This window comes from Eubalaena glacialis, chromosome 11 (genome assembly GCF_028564815.1).
Source record: "Eubalaena glacialis isolate mEubGla1 chromosome 11, mEubGla1.1.hap2.+ XY, whole genome shotgun sequence".
In the NCBI taxonomy this organism is placed as follows: Eukaryota; Metazoa; Chordata; class Mammalia; order Artiodactyla; family Balaenidae; genus Eubalaena; species Eubalaena glacialis.
In genome coordinates, this window is record NC_083726.1 from 69,479,794 (window position 1) to 69,506,937 (window position 27,144).

Consider the following 27,144-nt stretch of genomic DNA (forward strand, 5'->3'; position numbering starts at 1 on the left):
ACCTCCCACTCCACCCCCTTAGAATCATACATATACTTCTTTTCACTTTTCAAATATAAAAGCATAATTATAAACCACACATGTCCTTTCTGGCCCCCTTCATTCCCCATTCTGATGCATCTTTTGCAAAGGTACATACTCCCCAGCTTGCTCCGCCACCGATTCCTTGATGACCAGTGATTTCGTCAAGTTCCGCTGGCCTTTCATAAAACAAAGCTCATTCCACTGCGCTCGTAAGCTTGTTAGACACTGCCTCTGCACTCTTCTGAGATCCACAAAAATATCTTTTTCTTTCTGGATCTCAACACTTCTTAGGCATTATGTGTGAGGCACTGTCCTAGGCTCTATGTAAACAAATATGAGGGAGAGCATGGTCCTTGCCCTTAAGGAACTTATGATCTAGTCTTCTTGCCAAACTATTTTTGAAATATTCCGTGTTACCAGTGACTGGATCCAGTAAATTTGGGGTAAAAAATAATCTAACATCCTCCAAAACCCTATCTATCCATTTGCAGTGGTGGTGGTGGATTGGGGGGTGATTACTGAGTGCTCCATTTTTCAGAAAAATACAAGCTATTTGGCATTGCTGATTTTCTGTGCTCTCTCCCCTCCATTTAGGCCACAATTGGTCCCAAGAGGAGTCAGAAAGAGTCTAAGGAAAGAATATAGTGACTTTTTTGTTCATAGTGCACCCTACCCTCTACTTTCGTCTTTGTACCTTCCCAGCCTCAGATCAACTTGCAACCATGGTGAGTGGTTAAGAGCGAAGAAAAAGCAAATAACACAAGTGGGAGGAAATCAGGATGATGAGTATTCTTGATTATATAGGGAAAATCTTGCAGAATTAATTTATATACTTTATAAACCAGTTCTTAAATAAGCAAATACCTTAAGGACAAAGTACTAGTCCCCCAAAGATGGTTCTTAGCTTCCAGCTGTTAGTTGGGTTCCATTACATTAGTATTTTTGGTTAGAAAATCTATACATGCTCATTATTAAGAAACACTTGAAAATGTAGCTAACAAAGAAAAATTCATGTGTCATTCTGCCATCTGGAGATAGCCAATTTAGCTCTTGTGAAAATTTTTCACTTTTGAATGTATGTGTATGTAAATGTGTATGTCTAAACAAATTTGGATCCTAGTGTGTATCTAGTTTATCCTCCTTTTTTTTTTTTACTTAGCTTTATAGAGAGTATTTTTCCATGCCATTAAAAATTCTTTAAACTGGTTATGACAGCTGCATAATATTATTTCTTTGTAACTCCTTCATTTCTTGAGGTTGACCAGGGGATGGGGCCAGGAGATGGTAGGTCATGGGAAGAATAATCATGGGCTCCTGTACGAAAAATTTACTTAAGAAAAACAATCTGATGCTTGTTATTTCTTTTAACTAAATGAAAGCCCAGCAAACATTAGATGTAGAATGAAAATTGAGGAAGTTTGGGCTTATACTTTCAGTGGTGTTGAATATCAAGGAATATCAAATATACTAACTGGAGAGCCTCTTCCAAAAATCCACCATGAAATTTATCAAAACATCCCCCATCCATTCAAAATCCAAGGGAGTGTATACACATGGATTTCAGTACGTAGCCAGCAGCAAACATAACTAGTGTAGGGTAATAGTCTACCTCTCTTTAATTGTGCTTTATGGTCACATTGATACATTAGTTAGCTTTTTCAGGTACATATTTTTGTTCACAACGTGGGCAGAAGTCAAGTAAGCTAATGGGTATCTGACATGTGTCACCATTTTGAAGGCTTCGTTGATAAGGCTGTTTTGCCTATCTAGTCTAGAATTCCCCAGCTCTCACAGCTCTATGGATATTCTCTCAAATGTGCTTGAACAACAGAAATTATGGAGAGAATCTTTTGGGATCAGAACATTCCAAGGTTAAAAGAGAGCCTTGAATGTTATCTAAACCCAAAATAGAACCGTTAAGTGCTTGATGCTAATCAAAAGTCAAAATATCAAGCATGTTAAATTTGAAAAAAGTGCGTGTCATAACCAATTCATAATGTAAATCTAATCCTATTACAATGAATTTCCATGGTGGTTGTCTAGGGCTACCATAACAAATTACCACAAACTGTGTGGCTTAAAATAACAGAAGTTTATTCTCTTAGAGTTGTGGAGGCTAAAAATCTAAAATCAAGATGTCAGCAGGGCCTTGGTCTCTCAGAAGGTTTTAGGAAGCCCCCTCTTCAGCTGCTGGCGGTGCCTCTAGGAATTCTTTGGTTTGGGCTGTGTGACTCCAGTCTCTACTTCTGACTTCTTATGTTTTTCTCTCCTGTGTGTTTATGTCACAAACTTCCCTCTGCCTTTCTTTCATAAGGACACCTGTCACTGGATTTAGAGCTGAAGTCCAGGAATATCACATCTAAAGATCCTTAATTGTATCTGCAAAGGCCCTTTTTTTTCAAATAAGTTCATATTCACAGGTTTTAGGAGTTAGGACACAGACGTATTGTTTTTGGGAACCACTATTCAATCCACTACAACTGTGTTCCTCAGTATCACAGCATAAGATCTAAAATAAATGAAAACAGAAGACTTAGACTCCTATGGCATTCCCTGTAATGGAATTTGACTATATTGCTTTGACTTAGGCTTTTGTACCAACCAAGCAATGCACTACTTGCAAGGATATTTGGAGCAGGGAAATTTTTGTAAAAATTGCCTCCATTTAGGATTTCTTTCTACAATGGGAAAATTTAAGAAAATGTAGCACTAACTTTTTAAAGCCCTCGCATGGATTCCAGATGTTGACCATTTAATCCAAGAAGGTGTTTCCTTATTATACAAATGTGGTGCACATCAAAAAATTGGCATTGTTTAATTTATGACTCACACGTGAACCATTGTTTTTTGTGATGTAGTTATTTTAAGTGATTCATAAACAAAACAATGCCAATATTTAGGACACATACCATGTTTGTATAATGAGGAAACACCTTCTTGCATTAAATGGTCAACATCTGGGATCCATGTGGGAACTTCTTTGAAATTTTAAATAAAGACAAATTAACATGGCATACATTTTCTCAGAGATGCAGCTAGCTGGTAGTCAAAACACAGAGTGAACTTGGTACTATATTGTGGTTAAGAAAATAGGGGTGTTTTTGATGGAAACATCCAATAATGTTTTGATAGCATTATTTTGAGGATGGGGTAAATGGAGGTGTGGAGTGAAATACAATATGGGCAGTGTTGAGTCAGGGATGAGAAATCAACTCAAGTGTACTCTCTTAGTAGGGGTGTAACTTACCATAAACTTTCTGGAGGGCTATTCGGTAACACAAACAAGTTGTTAAATGAGCATACCTTTTGACCAGACAATTCCACTTACTGGAGTTTATCTTAAGGAAATAGTCAGGAATATGCAAACAGAGTTACATACAAGGATGCTCATCATAATACACTTGACTTTATTTTTTTGAGCAGTTTTGGGTTCACAGCACAGTTGAGCAGAAGGTACAGAGAGTTCCCATATGCCTCCCGCCTCCACATGTACACGACCTCCCTTCCTATCAACATCTCACACAAAAATGGTACGTTTGTTACAATGAAAGAATCTACAGGGACACACCATTATCACCTAAAATGCATCGTTTACATCAGAGCTCACTCTCGGCGTTGTGCATTCTGTGCGTTTTGAAAAACGTATAATGAGGGCTTCCCTGGTGGCACAGTGGTTGAGAATCTGCCTGCCAGTGCAGGGGACACGGGTTCGAGCCCTGGTCTGGGAAGATCCCACATGCCACGGAGCAACTGGGCCCGTGAGCCACAATTACTGAGCCTGCGCGTCTGGAGCCTGTGCTCCGCAACAAGAGAGGCCGCGATAGTGAGAGGCCCGCGCACCGCGATGAAGAGTGGCCCCCACTTGCCACAACTAGAGAAAGCCCTCGCACAGAAACGAAGACCCAACACAGTCATAAATAAATAAATTAAAAAAAAAAAAGTATAATGACATTTAACTACAGAATAGTTTCACTGCCCTAAAAGTCCTCTCGTTATATATTTTGATGACAAAAGGGGGTTGATAACAATAGGGGACTGATAAAATCAGTCGTCACAAATTTATATAATGAAATCCTAAGCAGCCGTTGAAAGTACTGTAGAAGAATGATGATTGATAAAAATGGCCATGATTCATTGTTAAAGGGAAAAACAGATTACAAAACAATATTTTAATCACCTAATATTGCTTGTGTGTGTGTGTGTGTGTGTGTGTGTATACAGGTTTAAAGAAAAGACTATACACCCATGTATTAACTGTAACTGTCTCTGAGTAGTGGGGTTAAAGATGATGTTTGCTTTCTTTTTTCCCCTCCATTTTCCAAATAATCTACTACAAATCATATTACTTTTAAAATTAGAAAACACACATTGACTTGTATGTCTCACAGACATCTCAAATTCAAACGAGCTCTTCTTTCACCTCAAATCTTTAGCAGTATTTCCTTCTTTTGGTAATAGTAAAATAGGACAAACAGTTGCTGAAGTCGGCAACATGGGAGTCAGCTTGACTCTTTCTTCCCTGCTCCCCTCATATATAATTAATTACTGAGTGTTGTCTATGCATTCTCCTAAACATCTCTTCAATCTGGCCCCTTCTAACCATCCCCACAGCCGCGAATGCATTCCAGATCACCAATCCCTCTGGTTTGCAACCCCTTCTTGTTTCCTAGAAGTCTCTTTGCATTCTTCCTTCTAGCTTCCTTCCAACTCCTTCTCCAGGCTGTAGTCAGAAAGATCCTTTTTATTTTTTTTATTTTTTTATTTTTAAAAAAATTTATTTTATTTATTTATTTTTGGCTGCACTGGGTCTTCATTGCTGCGCGCGGGCTTTCTCTAGTTGCCTCGAGTTGGGGCTACTCTTCGTTGCGGTGCGCGGGCTTCTCATTGCGGTGGCTTCTCTTGTTGCGGAGCACGGGCTCTAGGCACGCGGGCTTCGGTAGTTGTGGCACGCGGGCTCAGTAGTTGTGGCTCGCGGGCTCTAGAGCGCAGGCTCAGTAGTTGTGGTGCATGGGCTTAGTTGCTCCGCGGCATGTGAGATCTTCCCGGACCAGGGCTTGAACCTGTGTCCCCCGCATTGGCAGGCGGATTCTTAACCACTGCGCCACCAGGGAAGCCCAGGATCCTTTTTAAATGCAAATGTGATCAGACCATTCTTCTAATTAAAATCTTTCCGTGGTTCTTCCCTAAGCTAAGATCAAGACCAACCTCCCTCATATAGTTTACAATGTCCTCTGAGATCAGATATCTGCACATCTCTCGTCTCATCTCTCCCTACTTTCCTTCTTGTTTTTTAAATATACAAGTATTTAAAATATTCTTTTGTATTAGTTTCCTATGGCTGCTATAATAACAAATTACTGCAAACTGTTGTCCTAAAACAACAGAAATGTATTCTTTCATAGTTCTGGAGGCAAGAAGTCCAAAATCAATATTAATGGGCTGAAATGAAGGTGTTGGCAGGGCTAGCTTCTTCTGGAACTTCTAGAGGAGAATCTATTCCTTTCCCCTTCCAGTTTTGCTGGCTGCCAGCATTCCTTGGCTTGGGGCTGTATCACTCCAATCCATCTCCATAGTCACGTGGCCTCCTCTTCTGTCTATGTTTTCTCTACTTCTGCCTGTATCAAATCTCCCTCTGCCTCCCTCTTATAAGATTACATGTGATTGCACTTAGAGTCCACTCAGATAATCCAGAATAATCTCCCCATCTCAAGACCCTTAACTTAATCACATCTGCAAAGACCCTTTTTCCAGATAAGGTAAAATTTACAGGTGCCAGGGATTAAGATCTGATATCTTTGGAGGGAAGATATCTCAGCCTACCACAACCCAGTATTTAATTTAATTTATTTATTTGTTTGTTTTTAAATTTATTTATTGTTTATTTATTTAATTTATTTTTGGCTGCCTCGGGTCTTAGTTGCAACACGGGGATCTTCATTGAGGCATACGGGATCTTTCCTTGCAGTGTGCGGGCTCTTCCTTGTGGTGCGTGGGCTTCTCTCTAGTTGTAACATGCAGGTTTTCTCTCTCGTTGTGGCGCACAGGTTCCAGAGTGTGTGGGCTCTGTAGTTTGCGGCACGTGGGCTCTAGTTGAGGTGCGTGAGCTCAGTAGTTGTGGCGCGGGCTTAGTTGCCCCGCAGCATGTGGGATCTTAGTTCCCTGACCAGGGATCGAACCTGTGTCTCCTGCATTGTAAGGCAGATTCTTTACCACTGGACCACCAGGAAAGTCCCACAACCACTATTTTAAAATATTGTAGTCTTTTACAATTAAACCTTGATCTTAAAGTATAATTTCTTTTAGTCAAAAGTATATTTTTATGTTGTGGTTCTATAAACATATATAAATCTTCTTTATGATGAAGAACTTCAAGTCATAAAGGTCAGAAATAAAATCAGAAGCCTTAACACCATTGTTTTAAAGGGGATATATATAGAAAAGACCTTTTCTATATATATTATACAACTTTTAAGTTCCTTTCACATGAGTAATCCAAACTGGCCATTTAATTGCTCACTTGTGCTAAAAGGGATTATACATCAGTTTAAAGGTTTCCTACTCTCATTATCATCTTATTGTAAGTTCAGTTTCTGCTTTATTGTATGCTCTCAATGATTTCTCTAGATATTTTGAATCACTGCATTTCTGAAGTTTTTATTCCTTTTTACCTTATTTCATGTTATTCTCTTTTCTTTCCTTTTGTGAAATATCTATAGTAATTGTACTGTATGCTATTTATTCATACCATATTGTTTTCACCTTTATAAGATTTGTCTTGATTTATCTCTGAGAATTTATATCTTGGGTTTTTGGTTTTTTTTTTTACTTCAGCGGTGGAATTTGTTAGGTTCGAATTGTGAGTTCCCCAACCATTTATTAACTTCATGTTTCATTCAAGACTGATTGCATCTTCCTCTCCAAGTGAGCTCAGCTTCCTATATCTTCAGACTCAGTGAATGCACTGCTTTTATCTAGACATCTAAACAAGAAACATGTGGGTAATCCTGGATATCTTTGTCTGTCTGTCTGACTCTCTCTCTCCTCCAATGGTTATTTACAAAGTATAGTCAGCTCTAAACATTTACCCTATATCCAAACATCCTAAACGTGTATTTACTTCTCTCCTTACCACATACTTTTTTCCATTATAGGACATCCTCTCTTACCTGGAACGACCTTCTAATTGGTCTCCCCACTGCCAACTGAGGAAGAGATTAGCAATAATCTATTCTTTAAATTTTACCTTGATCTCTCTAAAGCAGGATCTCTTAACCTTGACACTGTGGGCATTTGGGGCCAGATCATTCTTTGTTGTGTAGGACTGTCCTGTGCCTTACAGGATGCTTATCAGCAACCCTATCCTCTACTCACTAGCAAGTCCTCCTTCACTCCAGTCATGACAATACAAAACATCCAAACATCCCTGGGGGAGAGGGAGGATTGCCTCCAGTTAAGAGCCACTGCCCTAAAACATGGATGTGATCATGTCACTCCCCTCCAGGTATGTCATTGATTCGGTATTTAATTCATTCAAGAAATACGTGTTTGCAAGGCTCTGTCCTAGACTATAAGAATATCATGGTGAACAAGTTCAATGTGGTCATTGCCCACACAGCTTATGTTCAGTTTCGCTGAACAGACAATCTAAGTCAATAAAAAAGTGTAAATTATAATAAGTTCTAGAAAAGAAACAAGGTAGAGATGAGGTAAACTTTACTCTGGGTGGTAACATTTCAGGCATGTCGTGAAGGATGGGAAGAAGCTGGATGTGCAGGAGTGGCGGGAGGAAGGTTCCCAGCAGAGGAAAGATCATGTGCAGATGCTTTGAAACAGGAAAACATGCTGTGTCTGTGGAACTGGGGCAGAATCTATGGAGATAAGCATTGTTCAGCAAAGGGGAAGGGGCTGTAGCGTTGGGCAGGGACTAGATGAAGCCCAGTCATATAAAACATGGTAAGTGGTTTGGATTTTATTGTAAGTGCAGTAGAACCCAGGGAAGGGTGAGGGAGTAATCTTCTTATTATTTTTTAAAATCACTTTCTTGTTGCGAGGAATGGAGTAGGAAGGGATAGGCAAGAGATTACAAAGTAGGCAGAAAGAGAAAGGAAGGAAGGAGAAAGAGAGAGAGAAAGAGAAAGAAGGGAAACCGAGTCCCCCTAAAGCTGAGTTCCCTTGCTGAGTTTATGATTAATCTATCCAAAACTTTATTCCCTTTCTTGTCCTGCCCCTGTTCCTCTCAGGATTAAGGAGTATCAATGAAAAGGGGAGACTGAAACCAAGCAGGACCCTGGAGGTCCTTCCCAGGTAAAAGCCCCTCTGTGTTCCCTGTTTCTTGTTTGTAGAGAAAAGGCCTTTAGTCTCCTAGGCCTTCCCTGCGTTCCAGAGCGCAGGCTCAAGCAGTTAATGATTAGGACAATAGGGTCACAGGACTCCTAAGTCCTCCTGAAGGGATATATATAACAATCTGATGCATATCTTTGAGTCGTTCTGTAGAAACTAAGACCCCCCTCCCCCAACTAGGTGGAGGATGATGACTACATTTTGACCACAAGATGTAGACCCCAGACTGGTTGGAACCAGAAGGTTGAGATTCCTGAAACATTACCCTGTTACTTCACCTCTAACCAATCAGAAGAAGGTCCAAGAGGTGATCACACATTCTATGAACCTCTCCCCTAATACTGTCTTTAAACACCCTTGCCTGAAAGCCATTGGGAAGTTGAGTCTTTTGAGCATGAGCTGCCCATCCTCCTTGCTTGACTTCCTGCAAATAAATTCTTACTTTGCTGCAAACACCTGCTGTCAGAGTTTGGCTTTCTGCACTGTGGGCACGTTGCTCTGTAATAGAAGGAAGGAAGGAGGGAAGGAAAGAAAGAAGGAAGGAATGAAGGGAGGAAGGGAGGGAGGGAGGGAGGAAAAGACTGTTCAGCAGACTAGAGGGGAAATGAGGAAATGACGGTGGCATGGACAAAGTTGATGGCAGTTTAAATGGAAAGAAATGGATATATTTGAGATAGGCTGTAAAGCTAGAATCAGTGGGGCTTTCTGATGGATTAAATGTGATGAATGACGGAAATGAAGGGATCACAAAGATTCTGAGGCTTGTGGGTTGAGCAGTGAGATGAGCAAAGAAGACATTTACTAAGACAGTGAAGGTATGGGGAACGAGTTTGAACTGGAAATTCAATTTTGGGTTCATGAAGCTGTTGAGTCACTCAATGGACATTGGTTAAAGTTGGTTATGAGTACCTGGGGTTGAGAGGAGACATCCATACTGGAGATACCAATTTGGGAATCATCAAAGTATAGGTGGTATTTAAAACTATTGGGTGGGATCACATAAGAAAAGGTGTAGAGAGAAAACAGAAGAAGAGGGCCCTGGAATGACTCTGAGGAACACCAGCAAAGAGAGTTTGTGAAGGAGGTACCCTCTCTGAGAAGGAGCAGGCAGTGAGGTAAGAGGAAAAGCAAGAATGCATTGTGTCAGGAAGCCAAGAGAAGATTATAACAAAGAAGAAAAGGTTAACCTCCTTCTGGAATGCTGCTGAGAGATAAGATAAGGACAGAGAAAAGCTCTTTGAATTTGACAACAGAGAGAATGAAAATGACATTGACAAAAATAGTCTTAAATGTAAGTGAAAGCCAGATTGGAGCCCATTGAAGATGTTGCCAAACCCAGGTTCATGTGCACAGTGAGGCCAAACAAACCTTAACGTTGGAGTTTGGAGGAGAGAAAGGTTTATTGCAAGCGCCACGCAAGGAGAATGAGTGGCTCAAAACCCCCAAACTCCCTGATGGTTTTTGGGGAGAAGTTCTTTCATTTAACAAATTTCTACTAAGCACGTGCAAGGAGAGGAATGTGCACCAGGAACTCTTTGAAGTGCCTGAGATACACCAGTGAACAAAGCAGACAGAAATCTTTGCCCTTAAGAGCTTACATTCTAGTGGAGGAAGACAGATAACAAATCATGAGTGTAGTATGTAAGTATATTAGAAGAGTGTAAGAATCTGATAAAGGCTGGGGGGGGGAATGTAATACAGGAGGACTGGAGGTGATTTTTGCTATTATAAATAAAGGGGTCATGGAAGGCTTCACTAAAAAGATGACATCTGAGCAAAGATCTGAAGAAGGTGAGGAAATTAGTCATGTGGGTATCTGTGGGGAGAGCATTTTAGGCCGCTGGAAAAGGGAATGCAAAGGATCTAAGCAGGAAGACAGAGCACATAGATGGAGATACTGGTAAGTGGGAACTTGAGTGGTATGTTCAAAGGACAGCAAGGAGGCAGTGTGACCGGAGGGGTGTAAACAGAATAGTGACAGAAGAGGTCAGATAATGAGGTGTATTTCATTGTAAGGTCTTTGGCGTTTACTCTGAGTGACGGGGAACAGGGAAGTGATATAATGTGATTTACACTGTCAAAGGGTCATTGTGGCCACTGTGTTGAGAATAGACTAAAGGAGAAGGATAGAAGCAGGAAAGTCAAGAGGGTAGTGTAACAATCCTTGGAGGAGATAATGGTGGCTTGGCCCATGGTAGTAGCATGGTGGTAAAGACAAGTGGTTGAATTCTGGATATGTTTTAAAGATAGAGCCAAATGGATTTCCTGACAGAATAAAGGTGGTATGAGACAGAGGGAATAAGGATGACTCCAAGGTTTTTGCCTGGGCTCGCGGAGGGATGGGATCATCATTAACTGAGGTAGGAAGTCTGTGGGTGAGTTAGGTTCTTGGGGGAAGATCAGATGTTAAGTTTTAAACATCTTGAGTTCGTGATGTGAATGAGCTCTTCAAGTGGAGAACTTGTAATTTGATAAACAAACTTAGATTTCAGGAGCTAAGCTTGGGCTGGAGATGTACATTTGGGATGTACATTAGTATATAGACAGTACTTAAACCCTGACTGGATGAGGTTGCCAAGGGAGTGAGTAGGGAAGAGGACAGGACCAAAGAGACTGGGCCCTGAGACTCTCCAATGTTAAGACATCTGAGAGAAGATGAGGAACCAGTAAAAGAGACTGAGGACCAAACTCTGAAGTGGGAGGAAAGCCAAGGGGATGGGTGTCCTAGAAGCTAATGAAGAAAGGGAATAAAGAAGGGGAGAGTGGATCAATGCTGGCAATAGCATAGTAAGATGGGAACTCAGAAAAGACCACTATTTAGCATCGGAAACCTTGACAGGAACAGTTTCAGTGGAGTGATGGGTGTGAAAGCCGGACTAGAGTAGATTTGAGAGTATCAGAGGAGAGGGTTAGGAGACAGTAGTTACTAGCAAATGGGAGCAGAGCAGTATTTCCAGGAGGTAGGATTATGCTAATGGGAATGCTAATAGGAATGATCCAGAAGAACGAAACAGGAGGGAAAGGAGGACAGTTGGAGGAAAGAAGCTAGAAGGGATGGGGTCTAAAGCACAAGGGCAGGGGCTGGCTTTTACATAGGAGCACAGATACTTCATCTGTAGCAAATGTGAGAAGGTAGAGTAAAGGTGAAGATACTGCTAAGTGGGCAGATGTGGTAGAGGCAGAAATTCTTACTGCTTAAAATTTCTCAAAGTAGCAAAGAACTCAGCCGAGAGAGGATAGGAAGGAGATAGTATAGGTTTATGTAGAGAAATCGGTATGAAATATTTTATTAGAGAGTGCATCACATGGACAAGGTTTGAAATACATATGTATATTAGATCAATCTTGTAGCAGTATTGCCAAATATTTATATACTTATTAATTTAGGGTTTGTTTGATACAATCACTGAGAAAGTTAATATTAAAATCTCATTGTAATAGAGTATTTGTCAAGTTGCTCAGGTAGGTCTGTCAAATTCTGCTTCACATAGTTTGAAGTTATTTTATTAGTACATTTAAGTTTAGATTTATATTCTCAGTGAATCAAACCTTTTGTCATGCAGCAAACCTCTTTAACTTTGGTGATGCTCTTATACTTGGAGTTTCTTTGGCTACATTAGCTTTCTTTTGGGTGGTATTTCACACTTGTAGTTTTAGCCTTTTTATGTCCTTATGTTTCGGGTGTATGAAACAGTATGTAGCTGAATTTGGTTTTGTTTAATACAATCTGTGTGAGGTAGACAAGAAAGTTGTGGGGGAAGGGAGGAGTGCTAGAGACATCGTATTCCACTTCAGAATTGGATTTGGAAAAGAACATCAAGGACAGTGAAGGGGTGGTAGCAATCTGAAAGAGAAAAGGAAAGCAGGTTAAAATCCATGCGTTTGTTGGCAAAAGGAAAGCAGAGCATGAGAGCTATCCTATACCCTACAAGGGTTCCAGTAGAGGTGAGAAGGATACTTTGAATATTAGATGCCTGCAGGGATACCTGTGAGCTGCACACGGGGCCAAACCTATATGGAGCAGAGAGAGAGTCCACCACCAGCGGGTCCAGTTTGGTGGTGTGGAATGGGCTCACTGGGCTCTGTTCGCCCTGGAGAGGATCTCTGAGGCAACAGATTTACAGTTGGCAGGCAGAGAAAATCAGAACCTTGGGAGGAAGTGACTCCAGAACTACCTCGTACTATGGGTCTTTTAATTAAGAATAGGCTTTAATAGATGCCATGGCTTTTATAATGCAATTATCCAATAATTAACCAACTATGTATCTATTACTTGAGTCAGGCACTGGGTTGTGTGGTGGGGAATCAAAACAAGGTGAGCAACAAACCTCAACAAACCTAGGAGGCTTATGACTCTTGAAACATAATCCTTAGATTTTCTTTTTTTTTTTTTTTTTAATTTATTTATTTTATTTATTTAGTTTTGGTTGTGTTGGGTCTTCATTGCTGCGCGCGGGCTTTCTCTAGTTGCGGTGAGTAGGGGCTATTCGTCGTTGAGGTGCGCAGGCTTCTCATTGCCGTGGCTTCTCTTGTTGCGGAGCACGGGCTCTAGGCGCGCAGGCTTCAGTAGCTGTGGCACGCGGGCTCTACAGTGCAGGCTCAATCGTTGTGGCGCACGGGCTTCGTTGCTCCGCAGCGTGTGGGATCTTCCTGGTAGGGCTCGAACCCGTGTCCCCTGCATTGGCAGGCAGATTCTTAACCACTGCGCCACCAAGGAATCCCTATCCTTAGATTCTTCTGAAGCCATCCAGCAATTAGGAGAGCTTAGTCAAAGGTTTTTGAAAAAATAGAGCTTGAGGGGTTTGCACTTTGCAGGGGGAAGGATGGTCATAGGGGGTCCATCACTCTGCCTGCCGCAAAAGTAATGGCAATGGGTTTCATTTTGGGGGGAATCATGCTTATGACCAGCATGCTTATCTATGGGGCCCAATGGGGAAGTGACTAGAACTCTCGTTCTACACGCTAAAGCAGTGGCTCTTGATTTGTTTGGGAATAAGATATGATGAGAGCAGTGGACTCTCTAGATCAGTGGTTCTCCAGGGACATTGTAATGTCTGAAGTCTTTTTGATAGTCATGATTGGGGCTGTGTTTGTGGCATCTTGTGGGTAGAGGCCAGGGATAATGCTAAACATCCTATAGTTCATAGGACATCTCCCACAGCAAAGAGTTATCTGGCCCACAATCTCAATAATGCCAAGATTGAGAAACTCTACTCTAGATAAAGACATGTCTGCATAGACCCACGAAACTTTGAACACAATTTAAATAAAGACATGTCTATATATATACACGGAATTCTGAACAAAATTTCAGGGGTTTCAAGGACTTCCTGAAACCTATCAATAGACCAACTCCAAGTCAACTGATCTCAGGTCAAAACCCTCTGCTGGAAGGTTCTATGGAGTCCCATATCAGGAAGAAAGAGACTTCTCTGAGCATTATTTCAAACAACTGAATGAAATTTTAGAATAGTATCAAAAATATGTTTAATGGTTTACAGTCTTCGAAATAAAGCACACATTTTTACAAAAACTTTCCATTTTATTTTCAAATCAATGTGTATTTTAAGCCAAACATGATACGGATGTTTTTGATTCATATATTAATACATCAAGATGTTTTGAATGGGTCATTTAATGTTAGCAAAGTCTCCAAAGGGTCATTTAATTTTAAAGACAGGAGGTCATATTTTTCCATTAGGAAATTCACTAACATGGGTTCAAATCATGTTCAAGCACACAGTCCCATTAGAATTTGGAAAAAACAAGTCATCTCTTCTTTATTTTATCATGCTTATGCAATATGCAAATGCTTGGGGAATGACTTAAGAAATGGCTAAATGGATCTTTGTTCTATTATATCACCAATAAAGATTAGGCTTTAAGTCTTTTTGTAACTGTTGCCTCGTTAAAACAGTTAAAAATCCCAGGAAATGACGTAAAGTTCTTTGGTGAACAGTGTGCTAATAACTTTCATAAAAATCTCACTATTTGGAATTTATAAAACTTTCTGCTCCCGTCTAGGGATTCATTAAAAAGCTGATTATATCAGTCCTGCATATATGTTGAAAGGCACATTTTACTGATCATTCAGTAGTAGGCTCTGACTTCAGAAATGTTTTATTAAATACATGCTATTTACTATTCATTATCTGGGATTGAAAAGCAAACAGTTTTAAGAAAAAGCACTCCAAATCACTGAGCAATCTTTACATTTTTAATGTCATTGAGCAACATAAATGTCAGTCCTTATGCTTTTAACTTTAGTTTGTATGTCTGTTTGATTGAACACAAAGGCATAGTATTTGTAGCATTATTTTCCCTCTGAATATGAAACTTAAAATGCTAAGAATGATAATTATGATTGCAGTTAAAAATGTTCATTGACTATATTAATGTTTGAGAAGGGAAAAATGAAGAACTGAGGCAATTGTTTGGTTTTTATCCATTCAGTCATTCATTTGACAAATATTTATTTTGTTCCAGGCTCAGAACTAGGAATTTAAGGTAATATAAAAATGAATTGAGCAGGGATCATCTCCTCAATGAGTTCACTATTCAAGGTGGGAGACAAGGTAGGACATTCATTCATTCATTCATTCAACAAATGTGTACTGAACACTTACTATGTTACAGGTGTAGTTCTAAGCCAGGGTTTCTGTCTTTTTCAAGCTTACACTGTGTGAGGAAAGTATTGGGAAGATCTGATAAGAGAATAATGAGAAGAAGGCTGTTCCTGTGGAGGAATATGAGCAATAATATTAATGACTGTATCTCCTCTACTTGTTGAGTCTATTGTGAGCCAGATACTGTGATAGGCTCGTGCAATCCTCCAACATCCATTGAAGTAGGCATTATATAAAATGAGTAAACTGAGGCTTAAAGAGACTAGTTATTTCATTCAAGGTCAGAAGCTATGTGTACTATTGATTGAATTTGCATAGATTATCTTCAGACTGAGATGCCTGTGCCTTATTATGTAAGTATTGAGGAGCTACCAAAGGCTCTTTAGCAGTGCTTTAGGAAGTTTGATTTGGCAGTATATGTAGTACGAATATCAAAGAAGGATACAAGAATATTGGAAAATCACTGCCTCTGAAAGTTTTTCTTGATGACTCTCTGCAAGAGAGATGTCTGACAATCTATGGCACAAATACAGTTTGCCTTCTACGTGTGGCACTTGATTTTATTTGATTTTGTATTTTACAGTGCCTTGTAGATATGTCTTTGAGGATATTATCATCTTCTTGAAAACTGTAGAAAAGATCTGTTCATCATATCTGTTTACAAATCCCCTCCATTGCTGAGGAGAACCCATGCCGTATGATTTGAGCATGGGTGACTCCATGTTTCAGATGCAAAAGAGGACCCGTGCCCCTGGCCTGATTTGAGCACCCCAGTCCCCTGGCCATAGTGCTTAGTTCAGGAAGAGTTGTCCCCGGTAATTGTCTGCTAGAACTACTGGGAAAGTTGCTTTCCTTCTGTGGCGGTTGCTAAGATAGCAGGGTGTGGGTCTTTGGGGCTGCAGGTATTCATCGTGCCTAGAAGATCTGTACAAGGTAGGAAGAATGAGCATATATGAGCACCTGGCTTCCACTATGCTTGAAGCTAGAAACCTGTGAGCTTCTTGTTTATGTAAGCTAATGAGAAGCCTGTTTTGTTCAACTTGGTCTGAGATTGGGTTTTATCACTAGCAAGTGAAAGAGCCCTGACCAGTAGAATGACATGACATTGATTTCTTTTGTATCATTCATTGTGCCTTGACTATAAAATACTAACTTGGTGAGCCCCAAACTTACTGAATTCAAACAATTAAGAATACATAGACAAAAATGCAAAATACTTACTGTCTTAGTTAACTATCAATACTTACTTCTATCTCAAGGGAAGGTATTGCATCTCAAAATTCCCAAGTGATACATGCGACATTGTAGTAGAATTTTGCTTTTAAATAGAATTCTGACCTTTGGCTTTTTGAGGCTACTTGTAATACAGTTTTCCAAGGGAAATCCAGCAATTCAGATATACATATTAGAAGCTTGATAGAAACAACAGAAATTAGGTTTATGAGAAGCAGCTTAGGGTATTCAGGTTTTGGATCACAGAACAACATTTTCATTTGAGGCAAAGAAATTAATAATATCTCATGAACCAGAAACCTTGTGGAAATTTCAAAAATCATGAAGACTGGTGAAGGATCAAGCTGGAATACTGAATTAATAAGCTGATGATACTCTGGGATGAAGCAATGGATGGAGACAGCAATGGAAGTTGAGTCATATTTGCATAAAACCATTGCCTTGTAACATGCACAGCAGGGTGAGCATCGGGTAAAACCTATTAGAGGATTGTTGCTATAAGTGTGAGAAATTGAACAAATATCCCAGGGTCTTAGTAGGACTGAATGATCTCCAAAAATGAGTTCAAGAAAGTTTCCATGAAGTCAGAGACCATGGCTCATGGCTTTGTAACTGAGAGCGGGAGGTCACCAATAGAAGCTTTCCTCATTTTCCTGGAAAAAGAGCAGAAATTTCCTCCACTTATTACCAGTATATAAGCAGTCAGCAGTATTTGCTTAGTACTAATTATATGCTAATTATATCCAGTTTTTTCTCTCATTTATTCCATCCCCAACCTATGCTGCATGCCAATGACATATTATTCCTAAAATAATCATGATAGCTATTGGTATCCCATGCTTTAGATACCTTAAATGTATTTCTCACTCCCAGTTTAAATCCAATAGAAATATTAGGAACTTTTCTCTGAGAACTGCCTCTTCTCCATATTTATTTCTCACTTCAATTGATAATATATCCATCTTTGCCACTCAGTCACCTAATGTAAGCAGGCCTTAAAATTGCTCTTCAGATGTCTCAGAGTTTGGGCTACATTTAGGGAGTTTTTGGCAGTGGGGTTATACGATAGACTTAACATTTTATATGTACTTCCAGCCAGATAATCCTGGACCTGACTTCATTCATTGCCTGTAGTGTGCTATTTTTAATGCTAGTTTTAATAGCTTTATTAAGGTATAATTTATATATAATAAACTACACATATTTAAAGTGTGTAAAATGATATAAATGATTTATATCATTTATGATATAAATGATAAATTCTGACATATTTATGCACCCGTGAAACATAACCACAATCAAGATAATTAAAATATGAATCACCTCTCAAAGTTCCCTCGTGCCCATTTGTAATCCCTTTTTCCAGTTTCTCTCCACTCTTTCTCAACTCCATGCCTAAATAACCACTGTTCTGCTTTCCTTTAATTTACATTTTCATTTCCCAGAATTTTATATAACCTGAAACCATACAGTATGTACTCTTCTGTATGGCTTCCTTTTTTTAAAATTTTTTTTATTTTTTCACACACACACACTGCATTTTATTTTTACAAGAGATAAGTAAACTGACACCAAGCATTGTAATGTATGGCTTCTTTTACTCACCATAATTATTTTGTGATTCATCCACGTAGCAAATCAATAGTTCGTTCTTTTATATTGCTGCATAATATTCCATTGTATGGACTTACTACAGTTTATTATTTTTCATTCATCTGTTGATAGCCTACTTGTATTATTTCACTTTTTAGCTATGACAAATAAAGCTACTAAAACATTTGTGTACAAATGTTCATATGAATATATACTTTAATTTTTTTTGAGTAAATACTTAGAAGCAGGATGGTGAATCATAACACTTCTCTTCAACATTATACTGGAGATTCTAGCTTCTTCAATATGGCAAGAAGAAGAAATAAAAGCCACCCAGATTGGAAAGAAAGAAGTAAAACTGTCTTTATTTACAAAAGACATGATCTTTTAAGTAGAAAATTCAATTGAATGTACAAAAATCTATTAGATCTAATATATTAGTTTAACAAGGTTTCAGGATACAAGATCAATATGCAAAAAAAATTGTATTTCTATATACTGGTATGAAATAATCAGAAATTGAAGTTTAAAAAATACCATTTACAATAGTATTTAAAATTATTAAAAACTTAGACTAAAATGAGTCTATTACCCCACACCACCAAGCAATTCTCATATACCATTCATTTATGTCCTACAGTTCAACTTAGTTCTGCCCCTATCTACCTGGAGAACGCATCATATCTCAGGAGTTAAGGGCGCTGTCCTACAAGACTGCCCACCCCACCCAACTGTGGATGCCAGTTGCAAGCCCAGGTTGTCACCTGTGCTTCTTACTGACTGGCTATAAACAGGAGGTTCCTTCTACCCCTTCCTTGAGTTTGATTAATTTGCTAGAGCAGCTCACAAAACTCAGAGAAACATTTTACTTACTAGATCACCAGTTTATTATAAAAGGATGTAACTAACTCAGGAACAGCCAGACAGAAAAGATGCTTAGGGCAAAGTGTGGGGAAAGGGTGGGGAGCTTCCATACCCTCTCTGAGTGCACCACTCTCCCAAGATCTCCACGTGATCACCAACCCAGAAGCTGTCCAAACCCCATCTTTTGGGGTCGTTATGGAGGCTTCATTACATAGGCATAATTGATTAAATTATTGGCCATTGGTCACCAATTCAACCTCCAGCCCCTCTCCCATTCCTAGAGGTCAGGGGGATGGGACTGAAAGTCTAATTCTCCAATTGCATGGTTGATTCCCTTGGTAACCAGCCCCCATCCTTAAGTGCTTTGGAGAAGTCACCTCATTAACATAAACTCAGGTGTGGTTGAAAGGGGTTTGTTATGAATATCAAGATAACTTTATCACTCTTACCACTTAGGAAATTCCGAGGGTTTTAGCACCAAGGGTGCTAGGAACCAGGACAAAGACCAAATATACAGTTCTTACTATAAATCCCATCACAGGGACAATTCTGATAAAATATGTGAAAGATCTGTAAGCTGAAACCTGCAAAACATTGCTGAGAGACATTTTAAAAGACCTCAATAAATGGAAAAATATACATGTTCAGAGACAGCAGACGTAAATTTGACTCAAATTGATTTTTAGATTCAATGCAAGCTCAAGCAAAATCCCAGAAGGCTTTTAGTCAGAAATTGACAAGACTTTTAGTTCTAAAATTCATATGGAAATGCAAAGGACCTAGTATAGCAAAAATAGTTCTGAAATAGAAGACCAAAGTTAGAAGGTAAACAGTAGCTAATTTCAAGACTTACAAAACTGGAATAATGAAGAAAATGTGGAATTCTACAAAGATGCAAAGGCATTTAAGTGGAGAAAAGATAGTCTTTTCACTAAATTATGCTTGAACAATTGGATATCCACATGCAAAAAAATACTAACTTTGATTCATCCCATGCATAATATATAAAAATAACTCAAATAGATCACAGACCTAAATATTAAACCTAAAAATATTAGGGGTTGATGTCATCAAGATGGTGACATATGTTGCTCCTGACCTCAGTCTCACTCACAAGAAGACCAACTAGCAACTATCCAGAGACAAGACACAGTTATGAAAATCCCAGAACCTGAGGATGAGGCTGAAGCACCCTTCTGGACAACAGAGACCAGGAAGGACCACATTAGAAGGGTAAGAAGAGCACTACACTTTGACCACATTGCTTCTACCCTGGCTGGCAAAGTGCAACACATAGAGAGACCCCCTGGGTTATTGTAACAATAAGTAATACAAATGCAACCACTGTAGGTGTTTTAATGGTTTAGCAGTACACTTGGCAAAGTAGGAGGGTAGGGAAGGTGGGATGAGTAATGTATATGAAAAAGTATATGAAGAGCCATCAAGAAGAAAAGGCTAAAAAAAGAAGTTTAAAGAACATTTTGGTAATTTTGCCATTATTATCATAGCTAAAGTTGCTATTTTATAAATGAATTTTCTGTATGAATGTGTGTATTCTGGTGTGATTTTTAGAAAGATATAAGTAATCATTAAAAAGTAGAAAACAGACAACCTACAGAATGGGAGAAAATATTTGCAAATGATGTGACAGACAAGAGCTTAATCTCCAAAATATACAAACAGCTTATACAACTCAACAACAAAAAAACAAACAACCCAATTGAAAAATGGACAGAAGATCTTAATAGACATTTCTCCAAAGAAGACATACAGATGGCCAGTAAGCACATGAAAAGATGCTCAGCATCACTAATTATTAGAGAAATGCAAATCAAAATTACAATGAGGTACCACCTCACACCAGTCAAAATGGCCATCATTAAATAGTCTACAAATAACAAGTGCTGGAGAGGGTGTGGAGACAGGGAGCCCTCCTACACTACTGGGGGTAATGTAAGTTGGTGCAGCCACTATGCAAAACAGTGTGGAGGTTCCTCAGAAAACTAAAAATAGAATTACCATATGATCCAGCAATCCCACTCCTGGGCATATACCCAGACAAAACTATAATTCAAAAAGATACATGCACCCCTATGTTCATAGCAACACTATTCATAGTAGCCAAGTCATGGACCTAAATGTCCATTGACAGATGAATGGATAAAGAAGATGTGGTATATATATACACACACAATGAAATACTACTCAACCATAAAAAGGGATGAAATAATGCCATTTGCAGCAACATGGGTGCAACTAGAGATTATCATACAAAGTGAAGTAAGTCAGAAAGAGAAAGACAAATACCACATGATAATCACTTATATGTGGAATCTAAAATATGGCACAAATGAACCTAACTGTGAACAAAACAGAAACAGGCTCACAGACATAGAGAACAGACTTGTGGTTGCCAACGGCAAGAGGGGTGGGGGAGGGAAGGAAAGGGAACGTGGGATTAGCAGATGTAAATGATATATACAGGGTGGGTAAACAACAAGGTCCTACTGTACAGCACAGGGAACTATATTCAACATCCTGTGATAAACCAAAATGGAAAAGATTATATGTATAAAAGAATGCCTCTACGTGTATAACTGAGTCACTTTGCTGTATAGCAGAGATCGGCACAACACTGTAAATCAACTAGACTTCAACAACAAAAAAAGCACAAAACAATGACACAAAGTCTATTCACCTTGTATATTAAAAAGTATATAAAACAAACAAACAAACAAAGAAGTATATGAAGAGCCACCAAGAAGAAAATGTAAATATATCAAGGGTAGAAGAGTTGAGTTTAATATACTCAGAGGAAGAGTATAAGCATGAATAGATGTTCTGGTTACGATTTAATATTGAAAAGATCAATTGCTTGATTTATCCATTTGACATTTCGGTGTTTTAGCATTTTGAGTATATGTACATGATTCTTTTGTCCGTGTGCTTATGTCCACAAAAGTTCAACATTTCAAAGTTGGTTGTTCAGAATTTTTCTGTTGAACCCCTTAAGAAATGTTGGTTGTAAGCCAAGGAAAGCTCATAGGTCCTTTCCCATGTTAGGGAAGTTTTAGACTATAATCTCTTCAAATATTTTCTCGGGTCCTTTCTCTCTCTCTTCTCCTTCTGGGACCCCTATAGTGCAAATGTTGTTGTGTTTAATGTTGTCCCAGAGGTGTCTTAGGCTGTCTTCATTTCTTTTCATTCTTTTTTCTTTATTCTGTTCCGCAGCAGTGAATTCCACCATTCTGTATTCCAGGTCACTTATCCGTTCTTCTGCCTCAGTTATTCTGCTATTGATTCCTTCTAGTGTAGTTTTCATTTCAGTTATTGTATTGTTCATCTCTGTTTGTTTGTTCTTTAATTCTTCTAGGTCTTTGTTAAACATTTCTTGCATCTTCTCAATCTTTGCCTCCATTCTTTCTCCGAGGTCCTGGATCATCTTCACTATCATTATTCTGAATTCTTTTTCTGGTTGCCTATCTCCACTTCATTTAGTTGTTTTTCTCCACTTCATTTAGTTGTTTTTCTGGTTTTATCTTGTTCCTTCAACTGGTACATAGCCCTCTGCCTTTTCATTTTGTCTGTCTTTCTGTAAATGTGGTTTTTGTTCCACAGGCTGCAGGATTGTAGTTCTTCTTGCTTCTGCTGTCTGCCCTCTGGTGGATGAGGCTATCTAAGACACTTGTGCAAGCCTCCTGATGGGAGGGAGTGGTGGTGGGTAGAGCTCAGTGTTGCTCTGGTAGGCAGAGCTCCGTAAAACTTTAATCCACTTGTATGCTGATGGGAGGGGCTGAGGTCCCTCCCTGCTGGTTGTTTGGCCTGAGGTGACCCAGCTCTGTAGGGTACAGGCTCTTTGGTGTGGCTAATGGCAGATTCTGGGAGGGCTCATGCCAAGGAGTACTTCCCAGAACTTCTGCTGCCAATGTCCTTGTCCCCATGGTGAGCCACAGCCACCCCCCACCTCTGCAGGAGCCCCTCCAACACTAGCAGGTAGGTCTGGTTCAGTCTCCTATGGGGTCACTGCTCCTTTCCCTGGGTCCTGATGCGCACACTACTTCTGTGTGTGCCCTCCAAGAGTGGAACCTCTGTTTCCCCCAGTCCTGTTGAAGTCCTGCAATCAAATCCCACTAGCCTTCAAAATCTGATTCTCTGGGAATTCCTCCTCCCGTTTCTGGACCCCCAGGTTGGGAAGCCTGATGTGGGGCTCAGAACCTTCACTCCAGTGGGTGGACTTCTGTGGTATAATTGTTCTCCAGTTTTTGAGTCATCCACCCAGTGGTTATGGGATTTTATTTCATTGTGATTGTGCCCCTCCTACCACCTCATGGTGGCTTCTCCTTTGTCTTTGAATGTGGGGTATCTTTTTTGGTGAGTTCCAGTGTCTTCCTGTCAATGATTGTTCAGCAGTTAGCTGTGATTCCAGTGCTCTCGCAAGAGGGAGTGAGCGGACGTCCTTCTACTCCGCCATCTTGAACCAATCTCTGTACGTTGCCAGGCAAGAATGGAGACGGGAACGGGTCTCCCAGGTTTGGACTTAGAGTTGGTAGCAGATGAAGCATTCTGACCGAGGAGCAGAAAAGGAAGGAGGGCAGGGGATGGGATGGATGGACACTCCTCCTCTCTGGCTGAGCTGGTGTCTGGACTTACTGAGGCTCAGGTTCTTTGTGTCTCAGTGCAAAAGGAATTCAGCGAGAGGCAAAGTGATAGGCAAGAAGTAGATTTATTAATGTAGGACACTTGTAAGAGATGCAAGTGGGCAGGTGAGAGAGCTCTCTGCATGGTGGATTAAATGCCCTCAAGATAAATTCTAATTCCAGCTCTAAAATTTCATAATTCTATAACATTATAGTAATAATAAAATCTTTGTAATTATATGCATAGTTGTCTGTACCTTCATTTGTATTCAGAGTACTTGAATTCAATCCCTTACAACATTCAAGTAGAATCAGGGGACACAAAAAGATAAATGAGACATGGTCCCTTCCTAAAGATATTATCAGTCCAATAGGGGAGCTAACAATGTATGAATAGCTTACACTTAGTAGGGCAATTTCTGTATAATGTGGTAAATTAAAAACTAGGAATTTTTCAACTCAATTCTTCCAGATTGTCCCTTAAGCTTCAAGACACTGCTTCCTCCAGGATGTTTTCTTGTACCTCAAGATTGGACTAGTGGCTTCAGCTCTGCACCCTTGGAGTCTATGCATACATTTATCACAAATTTCCATATTTTAGTTAAATTATTTTCCCCTTATCCAGGAAACTGTAAGCTCTTTGAGGGTAAGAGCAATGTGTTATTTATCTTTGTATTCGTAGCACATAGCATATTGTCTGGAACATAAAAAAATTTTAATCAGTGGTAATTGGTCTCAACAATAATTGAAATGGATAATTTTATAAAGTTATATTACTTTATATATAGTATAATACCATGAAGTTCATGAAAAATTTTCACATCCTTATTTTATTTAACCTTCACACCAACTATAACATCTAGGTCCTGTTATTATTTCAACTTTATAGAGAAAAAAGAGACTCATAAAATTAGCAATAGACTAAACAAGGAAAATCCCTAATCATAAGACCAGTATTTTTTGTAAGTTATACAAAAGTTCTTTGTAAGCTGTAAAGGACATGCATACGTATCAGGCTTATGCATTGTATTACTTTAAATTTTCCTTCTGCTTCTGTTTGCTTGCATATTTTGTCACCCTCTTTTCTGGCACTTCATAGAGTATAAAGAGTTCACTCTGACCACTTTGACAAACATTGCAAATTCCCCACACATTACATGAGGTGAAGAATCCCTACCAAGCAAAGGGCAATAGATTTTCAAGTCAATGAAATGAAATTTTGAATTATACATGGAGATAAAATAACCATGTTTTTAAAATGAGGTTTCAGATGACAGCAGTGTCAGCTGACTAGCTTATCTACAGGCATTTTCTGAGGAAATCTGCCTTTTTGACAATGGCGGCTATAGCCATGCTTTTAAACATAGAATGCTCTCGTATGTTCCAGGTGATCCTGACACTCTGGCTTTAATGATAAGCCCAAGGATCAATATCTGACCTGGAGTCAAGCCTTCATAGGCTAATCATGGCATATGGAGTGCCCATATATTTACTGATTGGCAGGTGGAGGCTTAATCAGATTCTTATTCTTGGAGAATTCAAATGCAAATAAGAAGCATTATATCTCAACATATTCATTGTTTGCTCTCTAGCCCTGCTTCCTTGTATCTTTAAGGTACCCTACCCCACACCAGAAACAGAAATAAAGATTTAAGAAACTGCTCACCGAGTTTGAGACCAAAGTTTCCAATGCTTGCACAAAAATCATTTTTTTTTCTACTCTGAAAAAGATAACTAAGTCTGAAGAAGGGGAGAAGAGAGGAAAGGGTGCAAGAGGGTGGCTGGGAGGATAGGGGAACAGTAGGGAGTGGGTTTCTTCAATTGAGAAGGAAAAGGAAGGTCACAAGGAATATATTGTAAAGTAGAAGAGACTCCAGGCAAGCTGGCATTGAGTGTAGGTGCCTCGCTGGCCTGTGGCTTGAGGTCAAATTAAGGTTCAAGGATCTTGGACACTTGTTAGGCCTTCAGAAGTTGGGAGCTTGTACTTCTTACATGTGGATGGGGGCACACTATGATGGAACTGAACCAGGCAACTGAGAATTTCCCTAAATTCTGTGGCAATGGTAGACCCACTGTCATTGTTACAGAAACCTTATAAGTCGACAGTTGAAGGCTAGTAGAAGAGGAGAGAGATGGGATAATTGATTCTCTATAATCTGAAAGCACTTGACTATCATTCAACAGGTGAAACAAAGTGCTGCCTTGTATACTGTATATTTAAGGCTTGGTTTGCTGCTACTTGGACTGTCTTCTCTAACTCCTTACTTCCTTCTATACATACTAGTATAATAAACACCAGAACATCTCTCTCTATTCTTTGCAAACTTCAGGAGCTTAACACAGCCATCTTTAATAAACTATGGGAGGTTGACTAGTCAGGATAGGCCTGGTTATGCTGTAGTAACTGATATACAACCCCCAAACCTCAGTAGCTTAAAACTGCAGGGTTTATTTCTTGTGGATGCCCATAGTGGGCGATCTGAGGGTTATATTCTCCAGTGTGCTCTCTTCAGGACTCAGTCTGATGAAGCCGCTCCAGCTGGAGGTTGCTGCTCACTGTGGCAAAGGGAAAGAGAGCCAGACACTCCTTATTATTTTGCACTGGCTCCATCAAGTATCTGCCAGGAACTTATGCTCACATTTCATTGGCCAAAGTAAGTCACATGGTCACATGTAACTTCAAACTGGCCCAGAAGTGCATCCTATTAGGTGCCAAATATGTTGTGGACAGCACCAATGATGACAGGAGAAGGAAGGAGACATCTAGATAAAATAGGATTTCTGTGATTTTGAAGCAAAGCGATATTACCACCTTGAATAGTCATTCAAAAAAGTGGACCATTTGTACTATGGTTTGGAGACCTTTTTGCCATATAGTTATTTTTCTTGAAACAGTACTTGTATTAGGACAGTTTTTTGCAAGGCAATTTATGACTAAGCTTTCTTGGATAACATCCCATTTCTAGGGGACCAAGGAACATTTGCTGTGGAAAATTAGAAAAAGTGTGACCATGTAGTTGTGGTCTGTCTTCCTAGTTCAATGACCTGTGTATGATAGATTTTAAGTTAATGCTTGATGAACTTTAGGTTTTGAAGCCTAAAGGTTTTGAAGCATAGTGGCTATAACTAGGAGATATGGTTAAAAGGAAACACCAATTCAAAGGGGATGTGATTTTCTCCCTCAAAAAACCTAGCATTCATTTAGCACTTTATAAACTACATCTTGAAGAATTGTTGGGTCACTCTAGATTTAAGCAGATACTTCATAGAAAGTATCATATATTTAAACATTTTGAAAAACGTTTCTACCATGTAAAGATCTATAGAAATTATGATAAATTCATCTACAGTGATAGAGCAAAACTAGCTTTCAGATATATTTTGAAGTCACACAATGAAGTAGAAATTCAATAATGATTTTGAGAATTCCAGTGTGGGGGAAAAATAGTTTTTTTGTTTCTCTTTCCACTCTTCAGAGAATATAAGTAATAAAGACCTAAAATTATACTTTCCTATCTCCAAATTGAGTTCATCATCATTAAAAGAAATCATGATTTAACTATTCAATGTGTCATATATTTAGCAGGCCCTTCACTAATTGTAGTCCTCTTTACTGGGTGTGCCAGATGTTGCCTGGATGTATAAGCCACACGGGCATCATAATGTTTTGTAGTAAAAAATTCCTGCCACCACCTCAGTCCTTTCTTGTGCAGGAGTGCTGTAGGGAGAAAATAACAGAAATGAATTTCTAAAGACTGTAATTCTTGAAGATTTTCTGCTTAATTATTTTTATACAAATTACCCCTCTCACTCCACTGTTGCAGAGA

General features: G+C 39.3%; 1 protein-coding gene across 1 annotated transcript in view; it reads left to right on the top strand.

The window, feature by feature from the left end:
* The first annotated feature begins 14,920 nt into the window (after positions 1 to 14,920).
* NELL2 (neural EGFL like 2) overlaps positions 14,921 to 27,144 on the top strand; it is a 481,448-nt gene continuing 469,224 nt past the window's right edge. The window contains exon 1 of the mRNA XM_061206304.1: positions 14,921 to 14,939. The gene's annotated coding sequence lies outside the window, so the exon portion shown is untranslated. The remainder of the gene's footprint in view (positions 14,940 to 27,144) is intronic.